We start from the raw sequence: 22,530 nt of genomic DNA on the forward strand, positions 1-22,530 counted from the left end.
CCCACAAATCATCATCTTCTCCCTGAGTCTTCATCATGGTCTTCCTTGTATATGTTCCTATCTGAATTTCCTCTTGTTTTAAGGACAACAGTCATATTTGGATTAGGGCTCACCCTAATGACCTCACTTTAATTTCATTACATCTTTAAATATCTAATTAAAATGCAGTTATATTATCAATCATTGGATCAGTATATCAATTTTATGGGAACACAACTCATCCCACAAAACTTACAAAGGTTTATTATTTAACAGTACCTTAATTTGTCTGCTAGTTTAACTAAACAAATAATCTCATTTTTTCATTAAACCTTTACTTTTGATTGGTAAATTTAATAAGTATCATTAATTCTATTTTATAGAAGAGGAGCTAAAAATGGAGAATTGCACTTCTTATCCCAAGTTTGACAGTTACTGGATGAAGAATCTGCAACTATATTACCAAAAGCTCTATACAGATTTAATGCAATTCCAATTAAAATCCCAATAACATTCCTCATGGAAATAGAAAAAGCTATCATGAAATTTAATTGGAAAAATAAGAGACTCAGAATAGCTAAAGCAATCCTTAGCCAGAATAGTGAAGCAGGAGGCTTCACAATACCAGAACTTAAATAATACTATAGAGCTATAGTTAACAAAAACAGCATAATATTGGCATCAAAATAGACATGTAGACCAATGGTACAAGACAGAAGACACAGAGACAAACCCACACAAATACAGTTATGTTATACTAGACAAACGTGCCAAAAACATACATTGATGAGAAGATAGCTTCTGCAACAGACAGTGCTAGGAAAACTGGAAATCCATATGCAACAAAATGAAGTTAAACCACTATCTCTCACCATGCACAAAACTCAACTCAAAGTGGATCAGGGACCTAGGAATTAGACCAGAGACCCTATGCTTAATAGGAGAAAACATAGGCCCAATTCTTCATCATGTTGGATTAGGTCCTGACTTCCTTAATCAGACTTTTAATCACAAGAAATAAAATCAAGAATTAATAAATTGGATTGATTCAAACTAAAAGTCTTATTCTCAGCAAAAGAAACAGTCAATAATGTGAAGAGAGAGCCCACAGAGTGAGAGAAAATCTTTACTACATGCACATCAGATAGAGCACTAATTTCTAGGATATATGAAGAATTTAAAAAACTTAACACCTAAAATAAATAAATAAATAAATAACCCAATCAATAAATGGGCTAAGGAACTGAACATTCTCAGAAGAAGATATACAATCAATCAACAAATACATGAAACATGCTCAAATTCTCTAGTAATTAGAGAAATGCAAATCAAAACTACTCTAAGATTTCATCTCACTCCAGTCAGAATGGCAATTATCAAGAATATAAGCAATAATAAGTGTTGGCGAGGATGTGGAGAAAAAGGTACACTCATATATTGCTAATGGGACTGAAAATTGATACAACCACTTTGGAAAGCAGTATGAGATTCCTTAGAAAACATGGAATGGAACCACCATTTGACCCAGCTATCCCACTCCTTCATTTATACCCAAAGGACTTAAGATCAGCATGCTACAGGGACACAGACACATCAATATTTATAGCAGCTCAATTCACAACAGCTAAACTGTGGAACCAACCTAGATGCCCTGGATAAAGAAACTGTGGTATATGTACACAATGGAATATTACTCAGCATTAAAAGAGAATAAAATTATGGCATTTGCATGTAAATGGATGGAGTTGGAGAATATCATGCTAAGCAAAATAAGACAATCCCCAAAATCTAAAGGCTGAATATTATCTCTTATAAGTGGATGATGAACCTTATGGGGGGATGTGTGAATGGGAAGAATGGAGGATCTTTAATTGGGCAAATGGAAAGGAGAGGAGTGGAGGGTGCATTGCAGAGGAAAGATAGTAGAATGAGATGGAAATCATTATCCTAGGTATACGTATGACTGCACATATGGGGTGATGCTATATTGTGTACAATCAGAGAAAAAAAATGTTGTGCTCCATTTGTGTACAATGAATCAAAATGCATTCTGCTCTCATATATGCCTAATTAGAATAAATAAACAAATAAATTAATTTTTAAAAAATCTACATCTGTCCACTCCTTGCTCAGAATAGTTTTGTCTTGTCCCTATATTACCTTTTACCCCAACACAAATTCTCTCTGAAATAAACTAAACATTCGTAGTGAGTTCAATAACTTCTGCATGTAAGACCCTCAGGATTTTTAAACATTTTGAGATACAGTGAGTTAACAAAGATGCAATTTATTTTTCCAATATAGAAGCTCCAGGTAAAGCATATGAACAGGATAACCCGATTCTTGCCTGGATCTATCTTATACACAGAGGCAAAAATAAACCGAAAATTGTGTTAGCACACGGCTGTTTAGCCTTCACTGTGCCAGGTGCTTAGATACCTGGGGGCACAAGAAAGACAGAACTCATTGAATTATTAGGAAGGAATCATAGATCATGCAAAAATGACTGTTATTGAAGTACATATGCTGCATAGATATTAAGAGAGGAGCTCAGTCATCTGGAATAGCTCCTTCTGTCTTTCACCCTGTGAGCCCAGCACCACCTCCTCAGCCCCTTTAACTCACTCAGCAGATAATCTTTTGTAGCTCAAGAACTGTGTATATCTAGCACTCACCACCTGCCTATCATGCAGCTGAGCTATTAGACTGAGAGAAGTGTTTGTCAAGCACTTTCTGGATTCTTAGATAAAATGTGTTTATCAAGTGCAATGTATCTCCAAGTGTTTCAAACTCAGCTTGAAAGACACTTCCTAGATCAAAGCAGTTCATATCGCCACCACAGGAGGCCCAACTCTGGGCCAGAAATGCAGTAAAGGAAGGCTGTTGATGTAGGCCCAGCCCCATCCTTCTGCCAGGAAAGAAGTCTTCAGCTTTTGAAAAGCAAATCTCAGGAGCAGCTAATAGGACACTGTGGTCAGGCCAGGCAGGAAACACCTACCACATGAAGGAATCTTTGTGTCAACATATAATACAACGTGGCTTCCTGGAATGGAGAAACATAAGCTAACCAGGATTGCATTCTTAACCCATGATCTGCTGCCACAGAGCCTACATTCTGGTGGGTGAGATACAATAAGTGAATGTACTAGAAAATATAATCTATACCACCAGTTAAGACATAAGCATTCTGAAGGAATGTAAGCAGGACAAGAAGGAAGAGAGTACCAAGGGGCAGGCATGGGTGTTTAAACAGAGCAGACAAAGAATACTCTTAGAGGAGGTGTGGGGCTTTAGATATAGTCCACAAGCTCTGTGACAATATTCCCATTTAAAGTAGGGTCTATGTGCCTGTGTCAGTCATCTTTTTGTCACTGTGACTAAAACAGCTGATAGGAACAACTTAGAGCGGGGAAAGTTTATTTTGGCTCGTGGTTTTCATGGTTCAGTCCATGGTTGATCAACTACAGTGCTCTGTGCCTGACATGAGGCAGAACATTATGGAAGAAGGGTAGATTAGAAGAAAACTGTTCAGTTCTTTACAGTCAGGGAAGAGAGAGAGAGAGAGAGAGAGAGAGAGAGAGAGAGAGAGAGAGAGAGAGAGAGGGGGAGGGTGAAGGAAAAGGGAGGGGGCAGGCCATGGACAAAATATAAACCCAGTGTCCTACTCCTCCATTCACACCCTACTTATAGTTATCACCCAGTTAATCCATTCAAGTGGATTAATCCACTGATTAGGTTACAATTCTCATAATCTAATGGTTTCACCTCTGAACATTCATGAGCTTTTGGGGGCCACTTCATAACCAAAACCATAAAAGCATCCTTCTCTTGAAGCTGGCTGGGGCACTGTGCTGCCTCAGTGAGTAAAACACAGGGAAAGTGACATTGCATGACTTTCAAAGTTGGACGAGAAAAGGCCACACAAATTCTGCCCAACACATTTGCTCTGGGTAACTTTCATCGCTGTGTATGAGGTCATCTACCCTGTAGAGCAAAGTAGAGAGACAGAGAAAGAAGGGGGGGGGGTGGTGACCTGAAGACTTAATTGTTCCAGCTCCTCACTATTTGAGTTTTTCCAGTGCAGGTAACAGACAAAAGACAGAAGAAGCCATCAAGATGACTGTTGCCTCAGCCACCGTCTGACTATAGCCACATGGGAAACCCAAGAGAATTGTTCATCAGAGCCAGGCAGCCCCCAGATTCCTGAAAAAGTGAAACAGTTGTTAGCCAGGCACAATGGCACACACCTGCAATCCCAGCAACTCACATAGCTGAAGAAAGAGGATTGGAAGTTCAAGACCAGCCCTAGCACCTTAGCAAAACCTTGTCTCCAAATAAAAAATAAGAGCTGGAGTTGTGGCTCAGTGGTAAGTGGCCACGGATTCAGTCCCCAGTATCCAATTAATTAATTAATTAATTGGGCCAAAGGTGAAGCTCAGTGACAGTGTGCCCCTGGGTTTAATCGTCAGTATCAGAAGGAAAAAAATAAAGAAATAAAAAGAAAATATTATTCTTTTAAGTTACTATTTTTCAATGGTTTATTACAAAGCAAAACAAAAATAAATTGACTGAACAAGAGGTGAAGTTTGATTAGGTACCTGAATGAATTCCGAGAGAAAGAGAGAAAGCTATGTGAGGGTTTGGGCAAAGTGTTTCAAGCTGAGGAAACAATAAGTGCAAAGGACCTGAGGTAACATGTTGGTATTGGAGCACACAGTACAGATGCACCAGGAGAAGAAGGCAGGGTGCATTTCTACTTGAGAGGCCATAGAAGAAATTTGCTTTGATTCCAAGCTTTCTGAGAATCCTTAGAGAGCAGAAATAATGCTCAAATTTATTTTGCAGAGATTTCTCTTCCTGGATGGATAATTGACTATTGGAGAGTGGGCCAGAATGGATGCAGGAAAGAAATGATAGTGATTTGGGCTATAGTAGTCAAAGTGGCTATAATTTGAAGTGGTTAGATTTGGGATATAGATAGATAGATAGATATTATATATTCTATACATTATAACTGACACATAATAATTGTACATTTTCACATTTCTAGGGTACAAGGTAATAGATTTGGAATACATTTTAAATGTGGTACCAACAGGACTTGCTGTTAGATCACATGTGAAAATGACACAGACAGAGTTAGGAAGAACTCCCAGAATTTTATCTGAGCAACTTGGTGAACTGTGGTGTAGTGGGTGAGGAGGAATGGAGAAATCAATATTAAATCTGGGAGGCTATTATATTTTCAAGAATGTTGACTATGTTATTGGACATTGGACTCGGGGAAAAGATTGGCCCTGTAGGAGTTGGAATATAAGCAGTACTTCACCACAGATGTGGGAATTGTTGGAATATGCGTGGAATTTCACACCCTGAGACCTGATGTTAGAGTGTGGTTAGAGCAAGGCTTAGGACTGGGCCAACATTTAACAGGGTCATTACAACATGTCTGTGTGCTGATAGGAATGATTCCATGTACAGGGAGAAGTGGAGGGCACAGAAGTGAAGGAACACAAATAAAGAGCAAAGTCCTCCAATGGCCAAAGCAGATGGAGCTGGTACAGTGGGCTGCTTGCGTTTCGCAGGGTTCACCTCCCACAGCATCACGGAATTCACTCCAAGAACTTGGCTGGGTTTCAGGTGCCATTTACTTGTTCCTGTTCTTCACTAGATCATAAGCCCAGTGAGCACAGGGACCCTTGGGAATGTTCTAAAGCAATACTGCAGCCATGGACTCAATGTCTGACCCATGTTAGAAACTCAGTATTCGCAGTGGTAGACAGATTAATAAACAAGGGGCCCTATTGGCCAATGGAAGCTGGTAAATAAATCTCTGTGAACTTCTATTAAATATGGAAATAAAGCACCCGGGAGAATGCAAAATAAGAGGAAAATGGACATTTTGTATATCTTCAGCTTTTTAGGTCCAATTTTTCTATTAATGGATGCTTGAGTATTTTTCTAGGTTGTTGAGATTAAGTAAACAAAAATAGAGTAGTTGCTAACATTTGAATATCTAGTTTGTGTCAAGAACTCTTCCCTTAAGCATTTATATGTGTTATATATTTAATTCTTACCTCTGCCCCTTGAAATATCTATTATTGTTATTATACTTTAAAAGACGAGGAACTGAGCCATGGGGATGGGAAGGAATTTTTCTCAGGGTAGGCAGCAGCTCTTCAGGGGAAGAGTTGGGTTCAAAGCTGAGCATTTTCTCCTGAGAGCCCACTTTTCTCATTGTCTTCAAGCATTCTAACTTCTCATCTGATACTCCTGCTTATTTTAGAAGTAGAGAATAAACTAAAATTATGTGCAGAAGATTCAACTATACGAAAAACAAAATGCATGAAAATCAGAGGATGAATGAAAAACTGGGAAAATATTTTTAGGTTATATCAGAGACAAAACATTAATTTTAATGTAATTAAGGAAACTCCTGAGTAAAAGACAAGAGACTATTAAAAAAAAAAAGGATAAGGAGAGTACACACACATAGCACATGGCCTTTAAATGTATAAAATAAATTTCAATAACAAAGAGATAAATAAAAACTCTACCAAGATGCTATTTTTCACCTATGGGACTGGGAAACATCAAGGAGTTGGCCCACAGCTACTTTCAGCAAGCCTATGGGGGAAACAAACACTTCCATATGCTGCTGGTAAGTGGAAAATAACACTAACTCCACAGGGTCATTGGAAAATTTTGGCCAGATCATGAAGGTGGTTACCTTTTGATCCAGTTAATATTATTTGGGGGGAATTAATACTATCTACTTATGAAATTATATATCAATGAGGATATTCATTGCAGCATTGTTTCTGGTACAAAGACTGGAAACCACCTGAATGTCCGTCAGTAAGAGATGAGTTACTCCAACAGCTGTCCAGACAATGGAAAATCAGCCAGCTATGGGGAGAATGAGGAAGGCCCTTCACTCTGGTTTAGAAAGGTCTCTCATATTTATTGTGATGCGAGAAACGAGCAAAGTACCAGACGCTGTGTATAATATACTTCTAGCAAAGAGAGGGAGCAAACGAGGTAATATGAGACTCTGTGGTTTAATCTATATAAAGAAGTCGTAGAAGGATACCCAAAAAACGAATGCACATGTTTACCTAGAAGATAGGTGAGGTGGGAAGGGGCTTTATAAGTATTTTATGTATGATAATGGAGATTTCATGAAAAGTTATGCACGGGGAAAGAAGACATCACAATATGTATCTTGTTGTTTTTTGATCTTTGAACAATGTGAATATTTTGGTATTTGCAAATTTAAAAGAAAGGGTCTCAATAGCTACATGCTTAGAGCTATTATTCTGCTCTTATAGTGGTTTTAAACATTTGCATTCTACCCCAAGAAGTGTAAGAGATGATGTCCCCCTGGGGACCTGTTTTCATGGGAACCCTCATCTGTGTGTGTGTGTGTGTGTGTGTGTGTGTGTGTATATATATATATACTTTAAAACAGAGCTAGAAAACTCCAATAGCTCACTAGTAGCAGTGAGCTGGGGCATAAACAGGCAATTTCACAAAAATCCTTCCTAGGTAGATGGTCACAGTGACGAGTTGAATTGCATCCCCTCCAAAAGAGCCATGTGGGAGTCCTATGCCCCAGTACCTTAGGATGCAACTTGATTTGGGAATAGGGTCTTTACAGAAGTGATCAAGTTAAAATGAAAATACTAGAGTGGCCCCTAATCCCCTCTGACTGGGGTCCTTATACAAAGGGAGATTTAGGGGTTGGGATGTCATTCTGTGATAGCTCATGCTTGCCTAGCATGTGCAAAACCTATGCTCCTCAGTAATTCAAAGAAAAAGGAAATTTTATAAAGACCTACACAGAGGGGAGATGATGTAGAGATGGGCATGTGGTGACAGTGGCAGAGACGGGTGTGATGGAGCTGCTAACCAAGGAATGCCAGGGATGGCCAGATGCCACCAGAAAATAGGGAGGATCCCCCAGAGACTCAAAAGCAACATGGCCCTGCCAACACCTTTATTTCCAACTTCTAGACTAAAGACTGTGAAACTTCAGTGTTGTTGAACTCATTTCATTTGTAGTACTTGTCCCTAGGAAACACACAATCAACAGCTTACAGACTGGGGTGTGGAGGCACAGAGAAGGTGAGTCACTTGTTCAAACCTGCACAGTTGGTAAGTAATGGCACCTTGATCTGAACTTGGGAAATCTAGCTTGAAAGGCATGCTTCATTCTGATTGAATTTATTATTTCAGAAATCATTTGTGAATATTGTACTTTGTAAATTTGTACTTTGGTAATGCAAATTATTCTTCTCATTTCATGACCGAAGTCTCTGAACACTTTGTCTTGACCTCAACTTTTACAGAGTGTTCAGAGCAGGGCAACCCTGACAAGTTCTGGAAGCATGGTGATGGGGGCACTGTGGGCCAAACCAATCGGCAGAGCAGTTCCCTGGAGCTTAGGACCAGCCAATGGGGCTTCCTGGTCCTGCTTGGGACACTGAGTGCAACCAGGACCCAGGGGGTGAGAACTTCAAAGCAATTGAAGCCTTCCCCATAGTCTCTCATTTTTGATCTGTAGAAGCCACAATCCAGGAATGTGGGCTATTAAAAAAAAAATTTTTTTTGTAACTTAAGAAGAAGGTCAGCTTCAGTACAAGAGAGCTAAAGCAACTTTTAATAATTGCCTTTTCAAGTACACATTCCTTCTGCATCCAGATGGCCAGAAAATGAAAATATTTTCTGAATGAAACCATGTTGTTTAGATATAAGCAGAAGTGTAAGGACGGAGAAAGTCAGCTGAGCACTTGACCCAGGGCTGTGCAGGTCTGGGTAGCCCTCTGTGAGCCTGCTCCTGAAAGATGTAGTGCTGAGAACAGCCTACCTCAGCAAGTAGAGCCCAAGTGGAACGGCGGCCTCCTTTGTAGCTGGGAGGTGAGCCAAGATGGGCTTGAAATGGATATCAGAGTCCAAAGCAGAATTTGGTCAAACCAAGAGTCAAAAGACCAAAGGAGAATTGGGTGCAGGTCATGGTTGGTCTGGACAGAGGAACAGTGTTCAGGCTGATCTTTCCCCTTAGCTGCACTGTTGATATCAGGAGTAGTTCCGTACTGTCTTCAGATCGAATCATACTGTATTGGATCACAGCTCCCCGGGAGATGATCCTTTACAGCAGGTTCTGTAAAGATTTGTGTCCTCCCCTAGGACTTATGGATAGAAAGAAGGATGCTTCATGTGACCCTAACCTCCTGCGTTCCTAGGTGCTCTGTAGATATTCAGTAACCACTTACTGTCCAATTGATTTATTTCCTGGATGGGCTTGTGATAGTGTTTTATTCTACTTTGTGTTGCTATAGCAAAATGCCTGATGCTGGGTAATGCATATAAAACAGAAACTTAATTTGACTCCTGATTCTGGTGGCTGGCAAGGTCCAAAAAGCATGATGCTAGCATCTGAGGAGGGTTTCTTGACTGTGTCATAACACAGTCAAAAACGCAAAGAGGAAACTTGCCATGAACAGAAGGGGCATGCAGGCAAAGAAGGAAGTAAGAAGCTGAGGGGGGTCCAGGCTTTTCCTTACAACCACCTCTCTCAGGTATGAATCCACTCCTACTTGACTTGACCCACTCCTTAGAGACAGCATTAATCCGCTCATGTGTGTGGTGCTCCTAAGACCTAATCACCTTGTACTATACCCAATTTCTTAAGGGTTCTACCACTTTGACATACTGAGGACCAAGATTCCAGCACATGAACCTTTAGGAACACTCAAACCCCATATGCAAGTCCTAACACGTGGCTTTTGTAATCATGAGACAAATCATAGAAAAAGGAGAAGGCGCATCTTTGCTGGAAGCAGGGTCAATGGATCTGTAGTGTACTTCAAAGGAGAAAACATGACCCTAAACCCCAGGACACAGCTTGGAGTACATTACAGATGTCAAGGAAGAGAAGTGAAATTATTCACTTTTGTCTAATGTGGGGGGGTGAAAGGATGGTATAACCAAAAATTTTAAAATGTTAGACATTGAGATAAAAGGTGGGATGGATTAATTTCCTTAATTAATTTTTTTTTTCAGACATTAGGCACTGATAAGCTCAGGTTTACCAAACATGATTGATAATCCACTTCATTTCACAATTCTAAGTATTTAAAAATAATCTTAGTTCTAACATTTCAATGCCTTCTTGGGAAGAAATTCCCAGACACAGCAGCAGATTTCCACAGCAAACTTGCAAAGGTGTTCCCTATGTCTTTTCTTAACCTCTCGTTAAATTCTGATGATCTACATATCACTATTTGGCTGAACATTTCTGTCTACCTTGCTGTTAAAAGTAGACCTTGAATCACCAAATCCCACAGTGAAATCCAGAAACAAACAGACAGGCCATGACTCACCTGGAAGTGGGCAGTGAAGCAAGGAGACTTATTTCTAAAATGCTTATTGCAAAGATGAAGGGCTTGCTGGGGGACATGCTGCTCCTGCTAGGCAGCTCCCCGGGAGAGAATCCTTTACAGCAGGTTCTGTAAAGCATTTATTTGCAGAAGGCCAGAGGACAGGGAAGGATTATTGTTTGTATGTGTTCAGAGATTTGTCAATTTTGACTGCCTGGGCACCGAAGTCCAACTAAAGTAGAGTGATTTTGTAATGTTTGGCTTGTTTTTCCATATTGACACGTATTTGAGGGTAATGAACCTAAATGCTAAAGTGTCTAAGATTAGCATTTGTGCTATGTAAAAAACAAAATGAGATCAGGGGAAAAACAGCAGTTCTAATCTTGGTAGATTCTGGGAGGGAGGGAAGGCGAGGGAATGTGTATTTTATTGAAAATAAAGGCCTGTGGATGATTCTTATAGAGGCATAGTCTTGAAGTAAGTAAAAGAATGACATTTAATGGAAAGCAAGGTACAGAGATGATGTTGTAACTACTCCCACTCACAATCCAAAAATGAGATATGTGGGTTGTTTCCATGTGGGCAAGGTAAAGTGTAAAACACATTGACAAATTTCTTTCTTTCCAGGTATAGTGCATCATTTTGAAGAAAAAGAAGTAAACTCTCCAATGTATTAACCGTATCATTCAGAAGGATTTGGCCTCCTTATCTCAGAATTACACATCAGTCAGATAAGCGTCTGAGATGGAAAATTTTGGCTCCCTGCCATGAAAAGTAGTGTTTGTCTCATGTTATCAAGTTCTCCAGGATTTACAGAAAGGGTGACATGTTTTGGAAGTCTTGGAATAGGTGGTAATTCTCTGAAAACTATGCAAATCCTCTGAAAATCTTGGTTGCACAAGAGAATGACCTGGAATGCTTGGTAACATATTGATGTCTGCCTACACCCTGCCCAAGTCGATTGGGATTTTTAAAAAGCTTCTAATGTGTGGCCAGGGTTGAGATTGAGAATGACCAACTTGAGAAAAAAAAGACATCAGTGGAGTTTTGTAGGTAATGTATCACTGACTTTTAGAAAGACCTCTTGACTTAGTTCTTAAGGGAACTTCTTAAGTGTCTCTTAATTACAAAGTGTCAAATTTCAAACAGGAGTTCATGTAAAGGCAGGACAGGGTTAGGGGTGAGAGGATGACAGAATATACAGCTAGCTTTTCCAGGACTGCAGGAACTTTGACACTGAGAGTCCTACCTGGAGTACATGTGTTTACTCTTACCACCCTTTCTTGGCCCCTTTCTGTTTTAGGCATAGAGCTTGAGGTCTCTAATAGGATTAATTTCACCCACTCCCAAGCTTGACATAAAGACAATTTATTTGGTTGGTGTGTAGGCTGTGCAGAATTGCCAAGTGATAAGGTGATTCCAGTAGGTGTAACAGCACTCTTCAATGGATGGGTCTATGCCCAGGGGATACTTCTTGTGAGTCTTAGCCAATGATGGGTGAACTGCACCTGGGTTCAGTCTGCATCTGTCAGCTATCATGTAGCAATGCCGAGAACTCACACATGATCTTTGTGGACCTCACCAGGATGCCCGTGGACCTAAGAACTTGAAAGCAGTGAACATAGGATTATGCTTTATGCTAATCAGATTTCATGCTCATTGATTAGATTTTGTGATAATTAGACTTTATGAGTAGGTATGACTAGTGATTGAAAAATCATCTCTCTCCTTGAACATGAGGAAAAATGGATATTTCTTGGCTGACTGGTTTGAATTAGTGGCAATTCCAAATTTCTTGGTTTTATTTATTTTATTACCATGGTTCAGGCTAAATGTAATATAGCAAAGAAAAATTGAGATATTAATGTATGATAAAAAACATTGATTACATATATTAATGGTATGTATAAAATATATAAATAATACAGTATGGGCCAGGTGTAGCAGAAGTGACACCCACAAGGCCACATAGTTGGGGCAGAGGAAGCATCAGAGCCCCACTCTCTTGGCTGCTGGTTTGGTGCCATTGTCATGACAGTACTTTCAGCTGAGCTCTTTCATAATGAACAAATTTCTCTCTGTGGTTCTGAAACTGTTGGTGAAGCTCAGTAAGTCCAGCTATCCCTTTGTAGTGATAGGATTCCTGTGGCTCAGCTCTGTTTATGGTCACATGGAACTACTTGGGGGGGTCCACCTGATTGCATTACAGCATCTCATTTTAAGGGATGATTCAGTAGAATCTTTTCTGATTCACCACATCTGCCTATGCCACCTCCTACCCTCTGCTCACCAATACTCTTGACTGCTATCTGCCTCCCTCTACTCAAACTCCATCCTTCATTCTGGGCACTTCAGGATTCTCAGGGACATGCCTTTGACCCGCTCCATTTTTTTTTTTTTCAATTTATCCACTCTATCAACATTTATCTTAATTCAATGCACACTTCTTGGTTCTTAGAAGCTTTTTAACTCCCCATTCACCTGCCTTTGGTGATTCAGCACCTCCTTACTCTGCTTCTGTTTTGCTAGCTCTTTTTTCTTACCCATCATACAAATGCTGGTGTCTGCTTTCTTCCCTTCTCAGTCTGTTCCTTCTTATCTTATCCACCCTTAAGCTTAAGTCAATCTTCAGACCTAAAGGTCTCAGAGAGTGATCTCTTGAAGTCCCTTTACCAGAATCTCCTAGGTTCTTGTTTTGAAAATATAGTTTTCCAGAAGTAGTAATTTAAAGTGCGCGCACGCACACACACACACACACACACACGCAGTTTATGGCATTACTTTGCAGCTTAACAGTCCACTTCTAGGAAATCTCCAGATGAACTTTGATTTGTTCACACTAAGTTGAACTTGCATACTTAGAATCAAACACTTATTTCCTGCCCTATGAATCTTAAATCAGTGGGGAAAGCTCAGGTTATGTGCAGAGAATATAAAAAGACTGCCCCTCTAGCTCAGAGAAATTTTCGGAAAGAAAGGACAAGAGTGAACATGTTTTGAGCAACACTTTGCACCCAAAGTTGTCTAGAATGGGACCAGCATATTAAGAAGGTTGAGGGTGGGCTATGGGTATAGCTGTGATGGAGCCCTTGTCTAGCACGAGAAGAAAAACAACACAAACTAAAAGACATAGAGGATAAGCACACATTTTTCTCCTTGCCATCTGGGAGAACAACTTGTAGACTTTTCCAATATGGAGGAAGTCAAGTTAGAAGGATCTGTGCCATGTGATTGGGCAGAGTCAGAAATAGTATATTTGGCTTAGGTTTCTTTTTCTGCTATGTGCCACAGAAAATACCAAAAGGTTCCCTTCTGTCCTGGCGAGAGAAGGAAGGGAAGATTGTGGGCTCACTTATAGCAAGGACAACACTGTCCAAGAACCAAAGCTCAGAGTGTACAGCTTTAGGAGGGACCTGAGGCAGCAGGGGTCACCAGATCACACAGGCCCCCCCTGTGCATGGAGGGGACCCTAAGCTTTACAGCAAGAAGCTTGAGCCACAGAAACCAACAAGGTAGTGATGAGGTATAAGCTGTAAAGAGGAGAACAAGAAGATTATATAAGGCCATATAAGGGGCCTACAGAGGACACTCATCAACATCCTTCTCCATGTTCACCTAAATCTAAGCCACACAGATTTGAGAAAGAAGAAAGGGAAAGTTTTAAACTCTGTGAGTCCTAACTACTGGATTGAGGATGCAGGATCTGAGTGAATGTGGATGCTCGTATCTCACAGAGTGGAGACTTTTGAGAATCAGATGAAAGAAAGAAAGAAAGAAAGGAAGGAAGAAAGAAAGAAAGGAAGGAAGGAAGAAAGAAAGAAAGAAAGAAAGAAAGAAAGAAAGAAAGAAAGAAAGAAAGAAAGAAAGGAGGGAGGGAGGGAGGGAGGGAGGGAGGGAGGGAGGGAGGGAGGGAAGGAAGGAAGGAAGGAAAGAAGGAAAGAAGGAGAAAGAGAGTGAATGTGAATACATTTTCTCTCTGTGCCCAAGTGATGTAAGAAAATTTCCATCTGTTTCAGAAAAGTTCATCTGTCTTCTTTAGACATGTTCAGCTAATCCTTCTTTTTTGTAAATGGGACCAGTCAATAATTATAGGCGATTTAAGTCAAGAACTTAATCCTGCTTCTGGTCCTTCATCATCTCCTTTGTTGTTTTCACCAGACTCATTTGAGCTTCTCCCTGTCTTGGGGCTTTGTGCCTGTCACTGATGAGCTGCAATAATCTGTCCTGCTGAGTTCACCTGGTTCTTTTCTAATCTCTACATTTCAGGAGTTTGTGTTTGTCCAATGGAAAGATGGAGAGAATCATCATCATGGGCAGACTTTCTAAACCCTGAAGAATTTAGGAAGAGAGAATTTTAAAAGCACTGTAAAAAAAATGAACTATGCATTTCTTAATACACAGCCTGAATTCAGCTCATTAGAATCATGATATTGTTAAATGTTAGATTTTGATGAAATCATACATCAGTATTCCTGTCTTGAAGTGGGTTTGTGTGAATAGTCTTCTTCAATGACCAGGCAACACACCTCTAGCCAGACTATGAGCATATGCAGCATGGTTTCCTATTTATAATGTAGAAGAAATTGAGAAAATACTATTCACAACTCATCTTCCATCGTGAGTAGTCAAAGGCTTACATTAAAAACTCTTCAACATGTTGATGGGAAATACCTGAACTAGACTGAGTATAAAGTTAAATTAATGTGCTGCATTTATAACAACCGAAAAAAAATCAAACTTTGAAGTGCTACTTAATACATCCTGAAAATGAGCTTTGGAAAGTCCAAAATGTGATTGATCTGCCTAATTAAGAATGGTAAAGGGCTATGGTTGTAGCTCAGTGGTGGAGCACTTGCCTCACATGTGGGAGGCACTGGGTACAATCCTCAGCACCATAAAAAAATAAAATAAATAAAATAAAGGTCTTGTGTCTATCTACAGCTAAAAACATTTAAAAAGAAAAGAATGGTTGAAAATGTTTTTTTATTCATTTTTTTTGCTTTGCATATTTGTTGCAGGAAGTATAAGGGAGCTACCTCTGAAGGGAATAATATCTTGGTGAATGGGAGGCAGCCCAGGATCAGGGAGCAGTGTTGGTTTGGGGAGGCAGTGGATGATGAAGTGCTTCACTTGAGGTTAAGTACCAGGTTGTTGGAGCCTGGGTTGAGATTTCATTCCATTCATTTACCAGCTGTGTGATCTGGGGCAGTTATTTAAACTCTTGTTATTCTGGGGACCATCTCTGAACTGTAATTTTCAAAACTGGCTGTGTTATGCTTTCAATGACATAAAGTGAAGAATTGCAAAGAACTGAAGCAAATAAGAGGCTCAGGAGTTTTATAGTCCTCCTAATATCCTCACTACTTGTCATGGGTTGGATGTGAAGTGTCCCTCAAAAGCTCATATGTGAGACAATGCAAGAAAGTTTAAAGGAGAAATGATTGGGTTAAGAGTGTCTTAACTGAATTATGAATTAATCTCCCATGGGATAAACTAAGTAATAACTGAAGGCCAGCAGGGTATGGCTGGAGGAGTTGGGTCCCTGAGGGCATGCCTTTGGGGTATATATTTTGTATCTGGCAGGTGGAGTCTCTCTCTGCTTCTGATCATCATCTGAGCTTCCATACTTTTCCACCATGTTGTTCTGCCTCACCTCAAGCCCCGAGGAATAGGGCCAGCAGTCTATGGATGGAGACCTCTGAAACTGTGAGCCCCCAAATGAACTTTCCTCTTCTACAATTGTTCTGGCCGAGTCTTTTAGTCAAAGCAGCAAAAAAGCTGACTAATCCACAACTGAAATAGTACTCTTTTGAGCTTAAATTGAGGGAACATTAAAACTTTGTAGACTGTGACTTTGGTTCCCAGTTCCCTTTCAAACTTTATTATGAGTAATCCTCATACTAATGCGCAGCCACCAGTCTTCTGCTTTCTGTAGCGTCCACATTGTAGGCTGCTGCTTTGTCATTGGCTTTGCTGATGTGGTCATGTGGGGAATGCAATCCATTGCCAACTTCCAAGGCCCTCTCACCAGAGGAAACTTCACATGAAATCTGGATCATACCTCAAGTCTTAGCTGTCTAGAGAGTCTGTCTTGTGATTTAGATGTGGAATATCTCCCAAGGGTTTGCGTTTTGAGGGCTTCGTCCCCAGTACAGCAATGTTCTGAAGTAGGGCTCTTGGGATGTGGTTGGGTCACAAGAACTGTGACCTCAAGAATGGGTTAATCTTGTGATGAGTTTGTAGCTAATGGCATTATGGGATGTGACTCAAACTTCAGGTGGGGTCTAGATGGAGGAAGTAGGTCACTAGGGTGTGATCCTGCCCCTTCCTCCTCCTCCTCCTTCTCTCTCTCTCTCTCCTGGATATCACAAGGCGAGCAGCTTTCTTTCTACCATGAGGTTTCTACCTCACCACAGAGCTGAAAGCTGGAGCCAGCCTACCATGGACGGAATGAAATCTCTGCAACTATGAGCCAAAATAAATATTTCCTTCTCTAATTCTTTTTTTTTTTTCAGTTATAGCATCACAGTGATGAAAGCTGACTAACCCAGCCCCATAGCTGGTTTTGTGCTCTGCTATTGTCCTTTTGACATCCTTGATAAATTTATTTTGAACATTTGTTTTGGAAGAAAATTCTAATAGGAAAACACAGCTTGTCCAGAGGTAGAGAAAATATGTCCAACATACCTCCTCTTCTGTGCTGCCCCATTCCCACACGGGTTTGTTTAGCCTCTGAGCACAGGGCGGAGGACAATGTGTGGGAGTTCCGAGACTCCAAGTGAGAGTGAGTGTAGGTGGGTTATGTCTGTAACTGCGTGGGGTGCCATGGGTCAGGGTTGGGCCACACTTCCTGTTTGAACCAGGACCTGCTTCCAATACTAGAAGAAACACAAATAAATGATCAAGAAACACTGATCTGTTGCTTCCCTACTGTGAATCAACCAGTTACATTAGAAATTATGGCACAGAAGGACAGAAAAGGGTAAGGCAAACTAGAATTTCCTTTCATTTTTCCAGTGCTTGGTTTTTCACAGTGACCTAAAGGTAGAAACTATTGTTAGAATGTACACACATCAGGAAGTGAAATAAAAAGTTGATGTGTAGTATCTACTATTTTGTTACTAATAGAATACATATGCAAAAGCTTGCATATATTAGTTATGAAATACAAATAGTATAATTTTGATGATTCCACATGTGAGTTAAAAATCAGTGGTAAAATTCATATTAATAGTTCCAAATTTTGATTTTACTTTACTTAGAACATTAATTAGCAAACAATGGTGAGAAATAAATGTTGTTGTTTAAGCCACCCAGTCTATGGGATTCTTACTATAGGAGCTTGATCTAGGACACCTACTAATCTCAGTTCCTGGGAGCCTTTCAATTTCATTCTTAATGAAGACAGGCTGAGAATGGCCTACATGTGTCCAGGGCTTTTTTTTTTTTTTTTAAACAAAAAAAGATGGCTCCTCCAGCCTCTAGCCCTATCATTTCCTACTAGCAAGGGCCTAACCCAATCTCTCAAGACAGTGAAGGAAACAAGAGGCAAGTGTCACATTAACCATTCTTTTTCCTTTCTCTGTTAGCTCCTGTGTCCAGTATTCTCATCTCAGATTACCCTTAAAACAAAACAAAAACAACAAAACAAAACAAAAACTTTTGATGATCAACCAGCATAAGCAGACAGAGAAGGCAGTCTGGGACCCACCTCAGAAATAGCTGTGACTCAGATCCAGTCCAGTCGGGTCACCCTTTAAGTTTTAGAACAGTATTAATTTCTCTTTTTCCCCCCAAGATAATAGTAATAATTAAAGTTAACCAAATAAAGAGAGAATTGATAGACAACTCCACAATCAACATCTTGAGGAAAACATAGTCATGCAGACTTTCAGAGTCAGGCTTTTAAAAATATAATAAACCTTTGGTCCTCAGCTCTCATTGAGGTCTCCCTGAAGACTGGCCCGTGTATGATTTCAGTACAAGCTAGAGTTTGAGTAATTAAGCACATACTTCCAGCAAAGCAAGGGCAAACAAGGGGCTGGGTCACTCATTAGGTGGGATAATAAATGCCTGGCCCTCATCCATCAGCATTGCTGAAATTAGGACTTGTTAACAGAGCTGCTGTTGGTACACAACCTTGTTCATGACCACATTTGGTAGATCAACTTAGAACATGAATTTTAGTTATTTTTAGAGGAAAGCAATTAGTTAGTTAAAAGCATGCCATTTCCCAGCAAGAGTTAGGTACTTTATTATTTTGCAATCTTCTCTAATGTTAATAGCTTAAATATTTACCAGGGGCTTTTGGGCAGTTCCCATCTTTCATTGGAAAATTTTGTACTGAACCTCTCCATATGGGTCAGAGTCCTCACTCAGCAGGTAATTCCAGAATCAACAAAATTCCTGAGTTAGCTACATCCTCTGTTTTTTCCCCTTCTTGCTTTCAGCACAGGAAAGACTCAGAGTCACCCTGTTTGGCTCTCTGTAGACGCCACAGGTAACATTTTGTGGAAGGAATTAGAAATCACTAATTGAAAGGATCTCCTTGCAACCCATTTTTACTACAAAATAACCATGGAAAGCTCTCCTTAGGAGAAGGAACAGATGCAGTCACTTTAAAGCACCGATGCCAGTCTAGCATGAGATGTGACAGGAACAGGTCGACCTCACAGGATTATGGTACCAGTGGAATAAAGGCACTTTGTAAAAATGGTGAAGTGCTTCACACACAAAAAAAGTTCAGCTTTTAACTTAGATGTGTTTGATGCCTAAATGAAACCTCTTTCTAGGATAACAGAGTTCCCTCAAAATGTAGTACTTCCTGCACACAGATATGAATACCATTGCTACTAAAGAGACTGAAGAACAGATCTATCCCTGCTTTGGGAGACACTTTAGTAACTGCCCCTTCTGCCTGGCCAACAGTGGTTTCTAAACCTATCCTGAGAAGAATGTCCTCCTCTTGCATATACAAGCAAGGATTAACCTCCAGAAAGATCTCACAAATTCAGCCCCATGGAAATAGCACCCAGCCTCAACTAGTTAGACACATGGAGAGCACCTGGAGAAGCAAAGTAATAGGTGCAACACATTCTTATCAACATCCTTCTCCAGTTCATCCTCATCTCCTGGATGCTGTTTTTATGTGGATTTTGTTCCCCTACATTCCACCTCACTCTTGTCAGAAAGAGACCAAGTGCTTCAGATAAGGATAAAAAAAGGCAGTACTACCAAACATCCCATAATAGGATGCACCAAAAGATGCCTCTTCCCCACACGTGTCTTATTCCTTACAGAAATTAGGTGTGACACTAAGACATCTACGTCCAAGCAAGGTATACCTTAGGATTTCCTTTCTCTTTCTTCTTCTTTTTTAATTAATTATTTTTTTGAAAAGCAAATTTCTTTTTAATATTGTTTAGTTGTCAATGGACCTTTATTTTATTTATTTATATGTGGTACTTAGAACCCAATGTCTCACACATGCTAGGCAAGCACTCTACCACTGAGCCACAACCCCAGTACCCACTTTCTCTTTCTTGTAGTACCAGGGGTTATGTTTTGTTTCTGTAGTGCTGGGAGTTAAACCCAGGGTCTTACCTATGCTAGGGAAGTTCTCTACCACTGAGCAACACCCTAACCTATTCCAGGTCTTCTGGAAATAAATGAGAGCCTTGAATCTTGCACCAGTGTCTTAGGGTATCCCAAGAAAACACCTGATCATTAGCCTGCCCACATCACACTGCAGGTCTCCTGAGGAGCTTGAATCTGCCTCACTTGGTTCCCACAGTTGTATTTTGGTGGGGTCAAATAGGACTAAATAAACTGTGAGCAGTGGCAAAGGTTAAATTGGGCCAATACTATACCAATATTTTTTTTTTTTTTTTTACTGGACATTAGTGGAAGTTGTTCTGTGCAGGTCTAATCTACTGAACTCCATTAAACTCCCAGGAAGGGAGTGTGTGAAGGCCTGAGAGAAGAAAGTGAGGCATTGACAGAGAATGGATAAGAATTTACTCCTGGCTCAATTTCATGAATTTATAATTTTAGTCATCTTTGTGACAATCCAGAATGTACTGTAACTAACATTGACTCAACTTTCATTGGTACACTTTAAGTCTTGACCAGCACAGACTATCAATATCAGAATAAACTGATGGTAACACATGAGCTTTTGCCATTCCAGTTTATTGAAATGAGTACATTTATAGCTTTATTTGCATACAGAAAAGTGCACAAGAAAACAGGTATGTACAGAACAGTTGTGTGGCTGATCATCATTTTCAAAAAAATTCAACTACCTAGTTATCTCCAGTTTAGCATGTTTAGGTATTTGGACTTTTAAAGTACTATTTCAAGTCTGTGTTTATATGACTCAGTAGGAAGCCGGACAGAGATTTATGCCATATATAATCAGCTATTACCATTAAACATAAAACCACAGGACTTCAGCTGGACTACTTGGGGCTAATCAACAGAAGCTCACAAGGCCTCCGTGTTGCTTAGATCCTGATCAGGTGTCCTCTTCTTCCACCTAAGGTAACATTGTATGTGGTCGAGTAGGACCCACAAAAACCTGAGCATTAAGGTCCAAGAGATAACATTTAAAAAATCCAACATAAATCTTGTTTTGGCAAGAACAGACCCTTCAGAACTGTGCTAACAATAGGACTGAAAATGAACTGGGAAATTTTTCAAGGTTATGAGGAGGAAAAAAAATTGCAGACATTAGATTTTTGATGATAACCCCCAATACTTGTCCATCACCTTTTCCCCTGCTATTTATCTTCCTACTAACAAAGAGATTGTGGCTTCAAGAAAGTTTTCCAGTTACGTGATAAAGGCCTAGCATGGCCCCCAGTAAGAACCCAGTGTGTCTGGCACAGTTACTGCTCTTCAGAATACTGTCCTTCACTGCTGAGTTGAGATCAATTTCTCTTCCACGTTAACTGCTCTTCTGGAATGTCAGCTCAAGAGGAGGGTTGCCCCGTCCACAGGAAGGATACAGGTTATAACTATTTGCAATTCTACTTTCTGGGACTAGCAATTACCGAGGAGAAACAGAGGCCCCAGATCTGTGAATCATTCTTTCTTTCTTTCTTTTTTGCCCATTAAAGTCTTTGCTTGCAAAAGGGAAGTAATGGTACATGAAGCCAGGAAAAAAACAGACATGAAAGACAATCAGAGAAAGAAGGCAAAGAGAGGTTAATTATATTTTCCCCTCGTCTGCAATAGCTAACAGGAGATTAGGAAAAATACAATCTTGGCCTTGGAGAACCTGATCTTTAGAATGAAGAGAAACTATTATCTTTAAAAAAAAGATCCTTAGGTATATAAGGAGGAGTTGGACTTGCTTTCATTTTATTTTAAAAATTCTCTGTAAGAGATGGTCTGAAACAAGGGCCTTGTCCTACTAGAATCTTTAGGTTATAGAACCCCCTAATGACTTTGTGCAGCAAGGACTTGGAAATTTACTGAAAACAGGGTGTGATATGAGGGAGTGTGGTGGCTGCATCTCCCAACCAGAGTGAAGAAAGTAGAATGTCCTGGAAGGTTCTAGGATCACGATAGGCAAGGACTCAGTAGGGAAACTACTTCATTTACATTTAAACTATAGAGTTTGGGAACTTAATTTACTTAAAGCCATAGATTCAGTTTAGCTTTAGCCTAGACAGAAAGTGAAAGGCATTTTACAAGTGGAAGAGGCAATGAGAAATAAAGGCAACAGATAATCCATCAAAGCTGGGACAAGGACAGAAGTCAGGACGCATCTGGCTATTAGCTTTGTCCTTGACTACGAAGGCCAACCTTTATGTTCCTCTGGATAGTCAGCATTCCAAGTTCCTAAAGAAATATGGAGAAGAAAAAAAAACCCTTGCAATTAGAAATTTTGGATTGAAAATCATGTAATAAATATAAAGTCATTGCATCTCCTAGGGCTGATGTGAGGATGGAATAAGAGAGTAAATACAGAACATGTGATGACATGATTAACATCAGTGCTCAACAACATCTGATATTTTCTCCTATGACCATTCTCCCCATGGACTCTGCTAATTTAACAGGTTGTTATTATTATCCCTGTTAATCACTAATTGTGCCTTTAATCAATTAAACTTCATCATAGGTGTGCATGTAGAGGAAAGCACATAATATACATAGGATT

The 22,530-nt window shown here is 39.9% G+C and overlaps 1 protein-coding gene across 7 annotated transcripts in view; it reads right to left on the reverse strand.

Annotated features, from left to right (window-relative positions):
- Positions 1 to 21,182: 21,182 nt before the first annotated feature.
- Positions 21,183 to 22,530, reverse strand: part of Dab2 (DAB adaptor protein 2) — a 51,505-nt gene continuing 50,157 nt past the window's right edge. For all 7 annotated transcript variants that reach the window (XM_027936255.2, XM_071612693.1, XM_071612692.1 and 4 more), the window contains one exon: positions 21,183 to 22,208. The gene's annotated coding sequence lies outside the window, so the exon portion shown is untranslated. The remainder of the gene's footprint in view (positions 22,209 to 22,530) is intronic.

The sequence above is a fragment of the Marmota flaviventris genome, chromosome 5 (assembly GCF_047511675.1).
Source record: "Marmota flaviventris isolate mMarFla1 chromosome 5, mMarFla1.hap1, whole genome shotgun sequence".
NCBI lineage: Eukaryota > Metazoa > Chordata > Mammalia > Rodentia > Sciuridae > Marmota > Marmota flaviventris.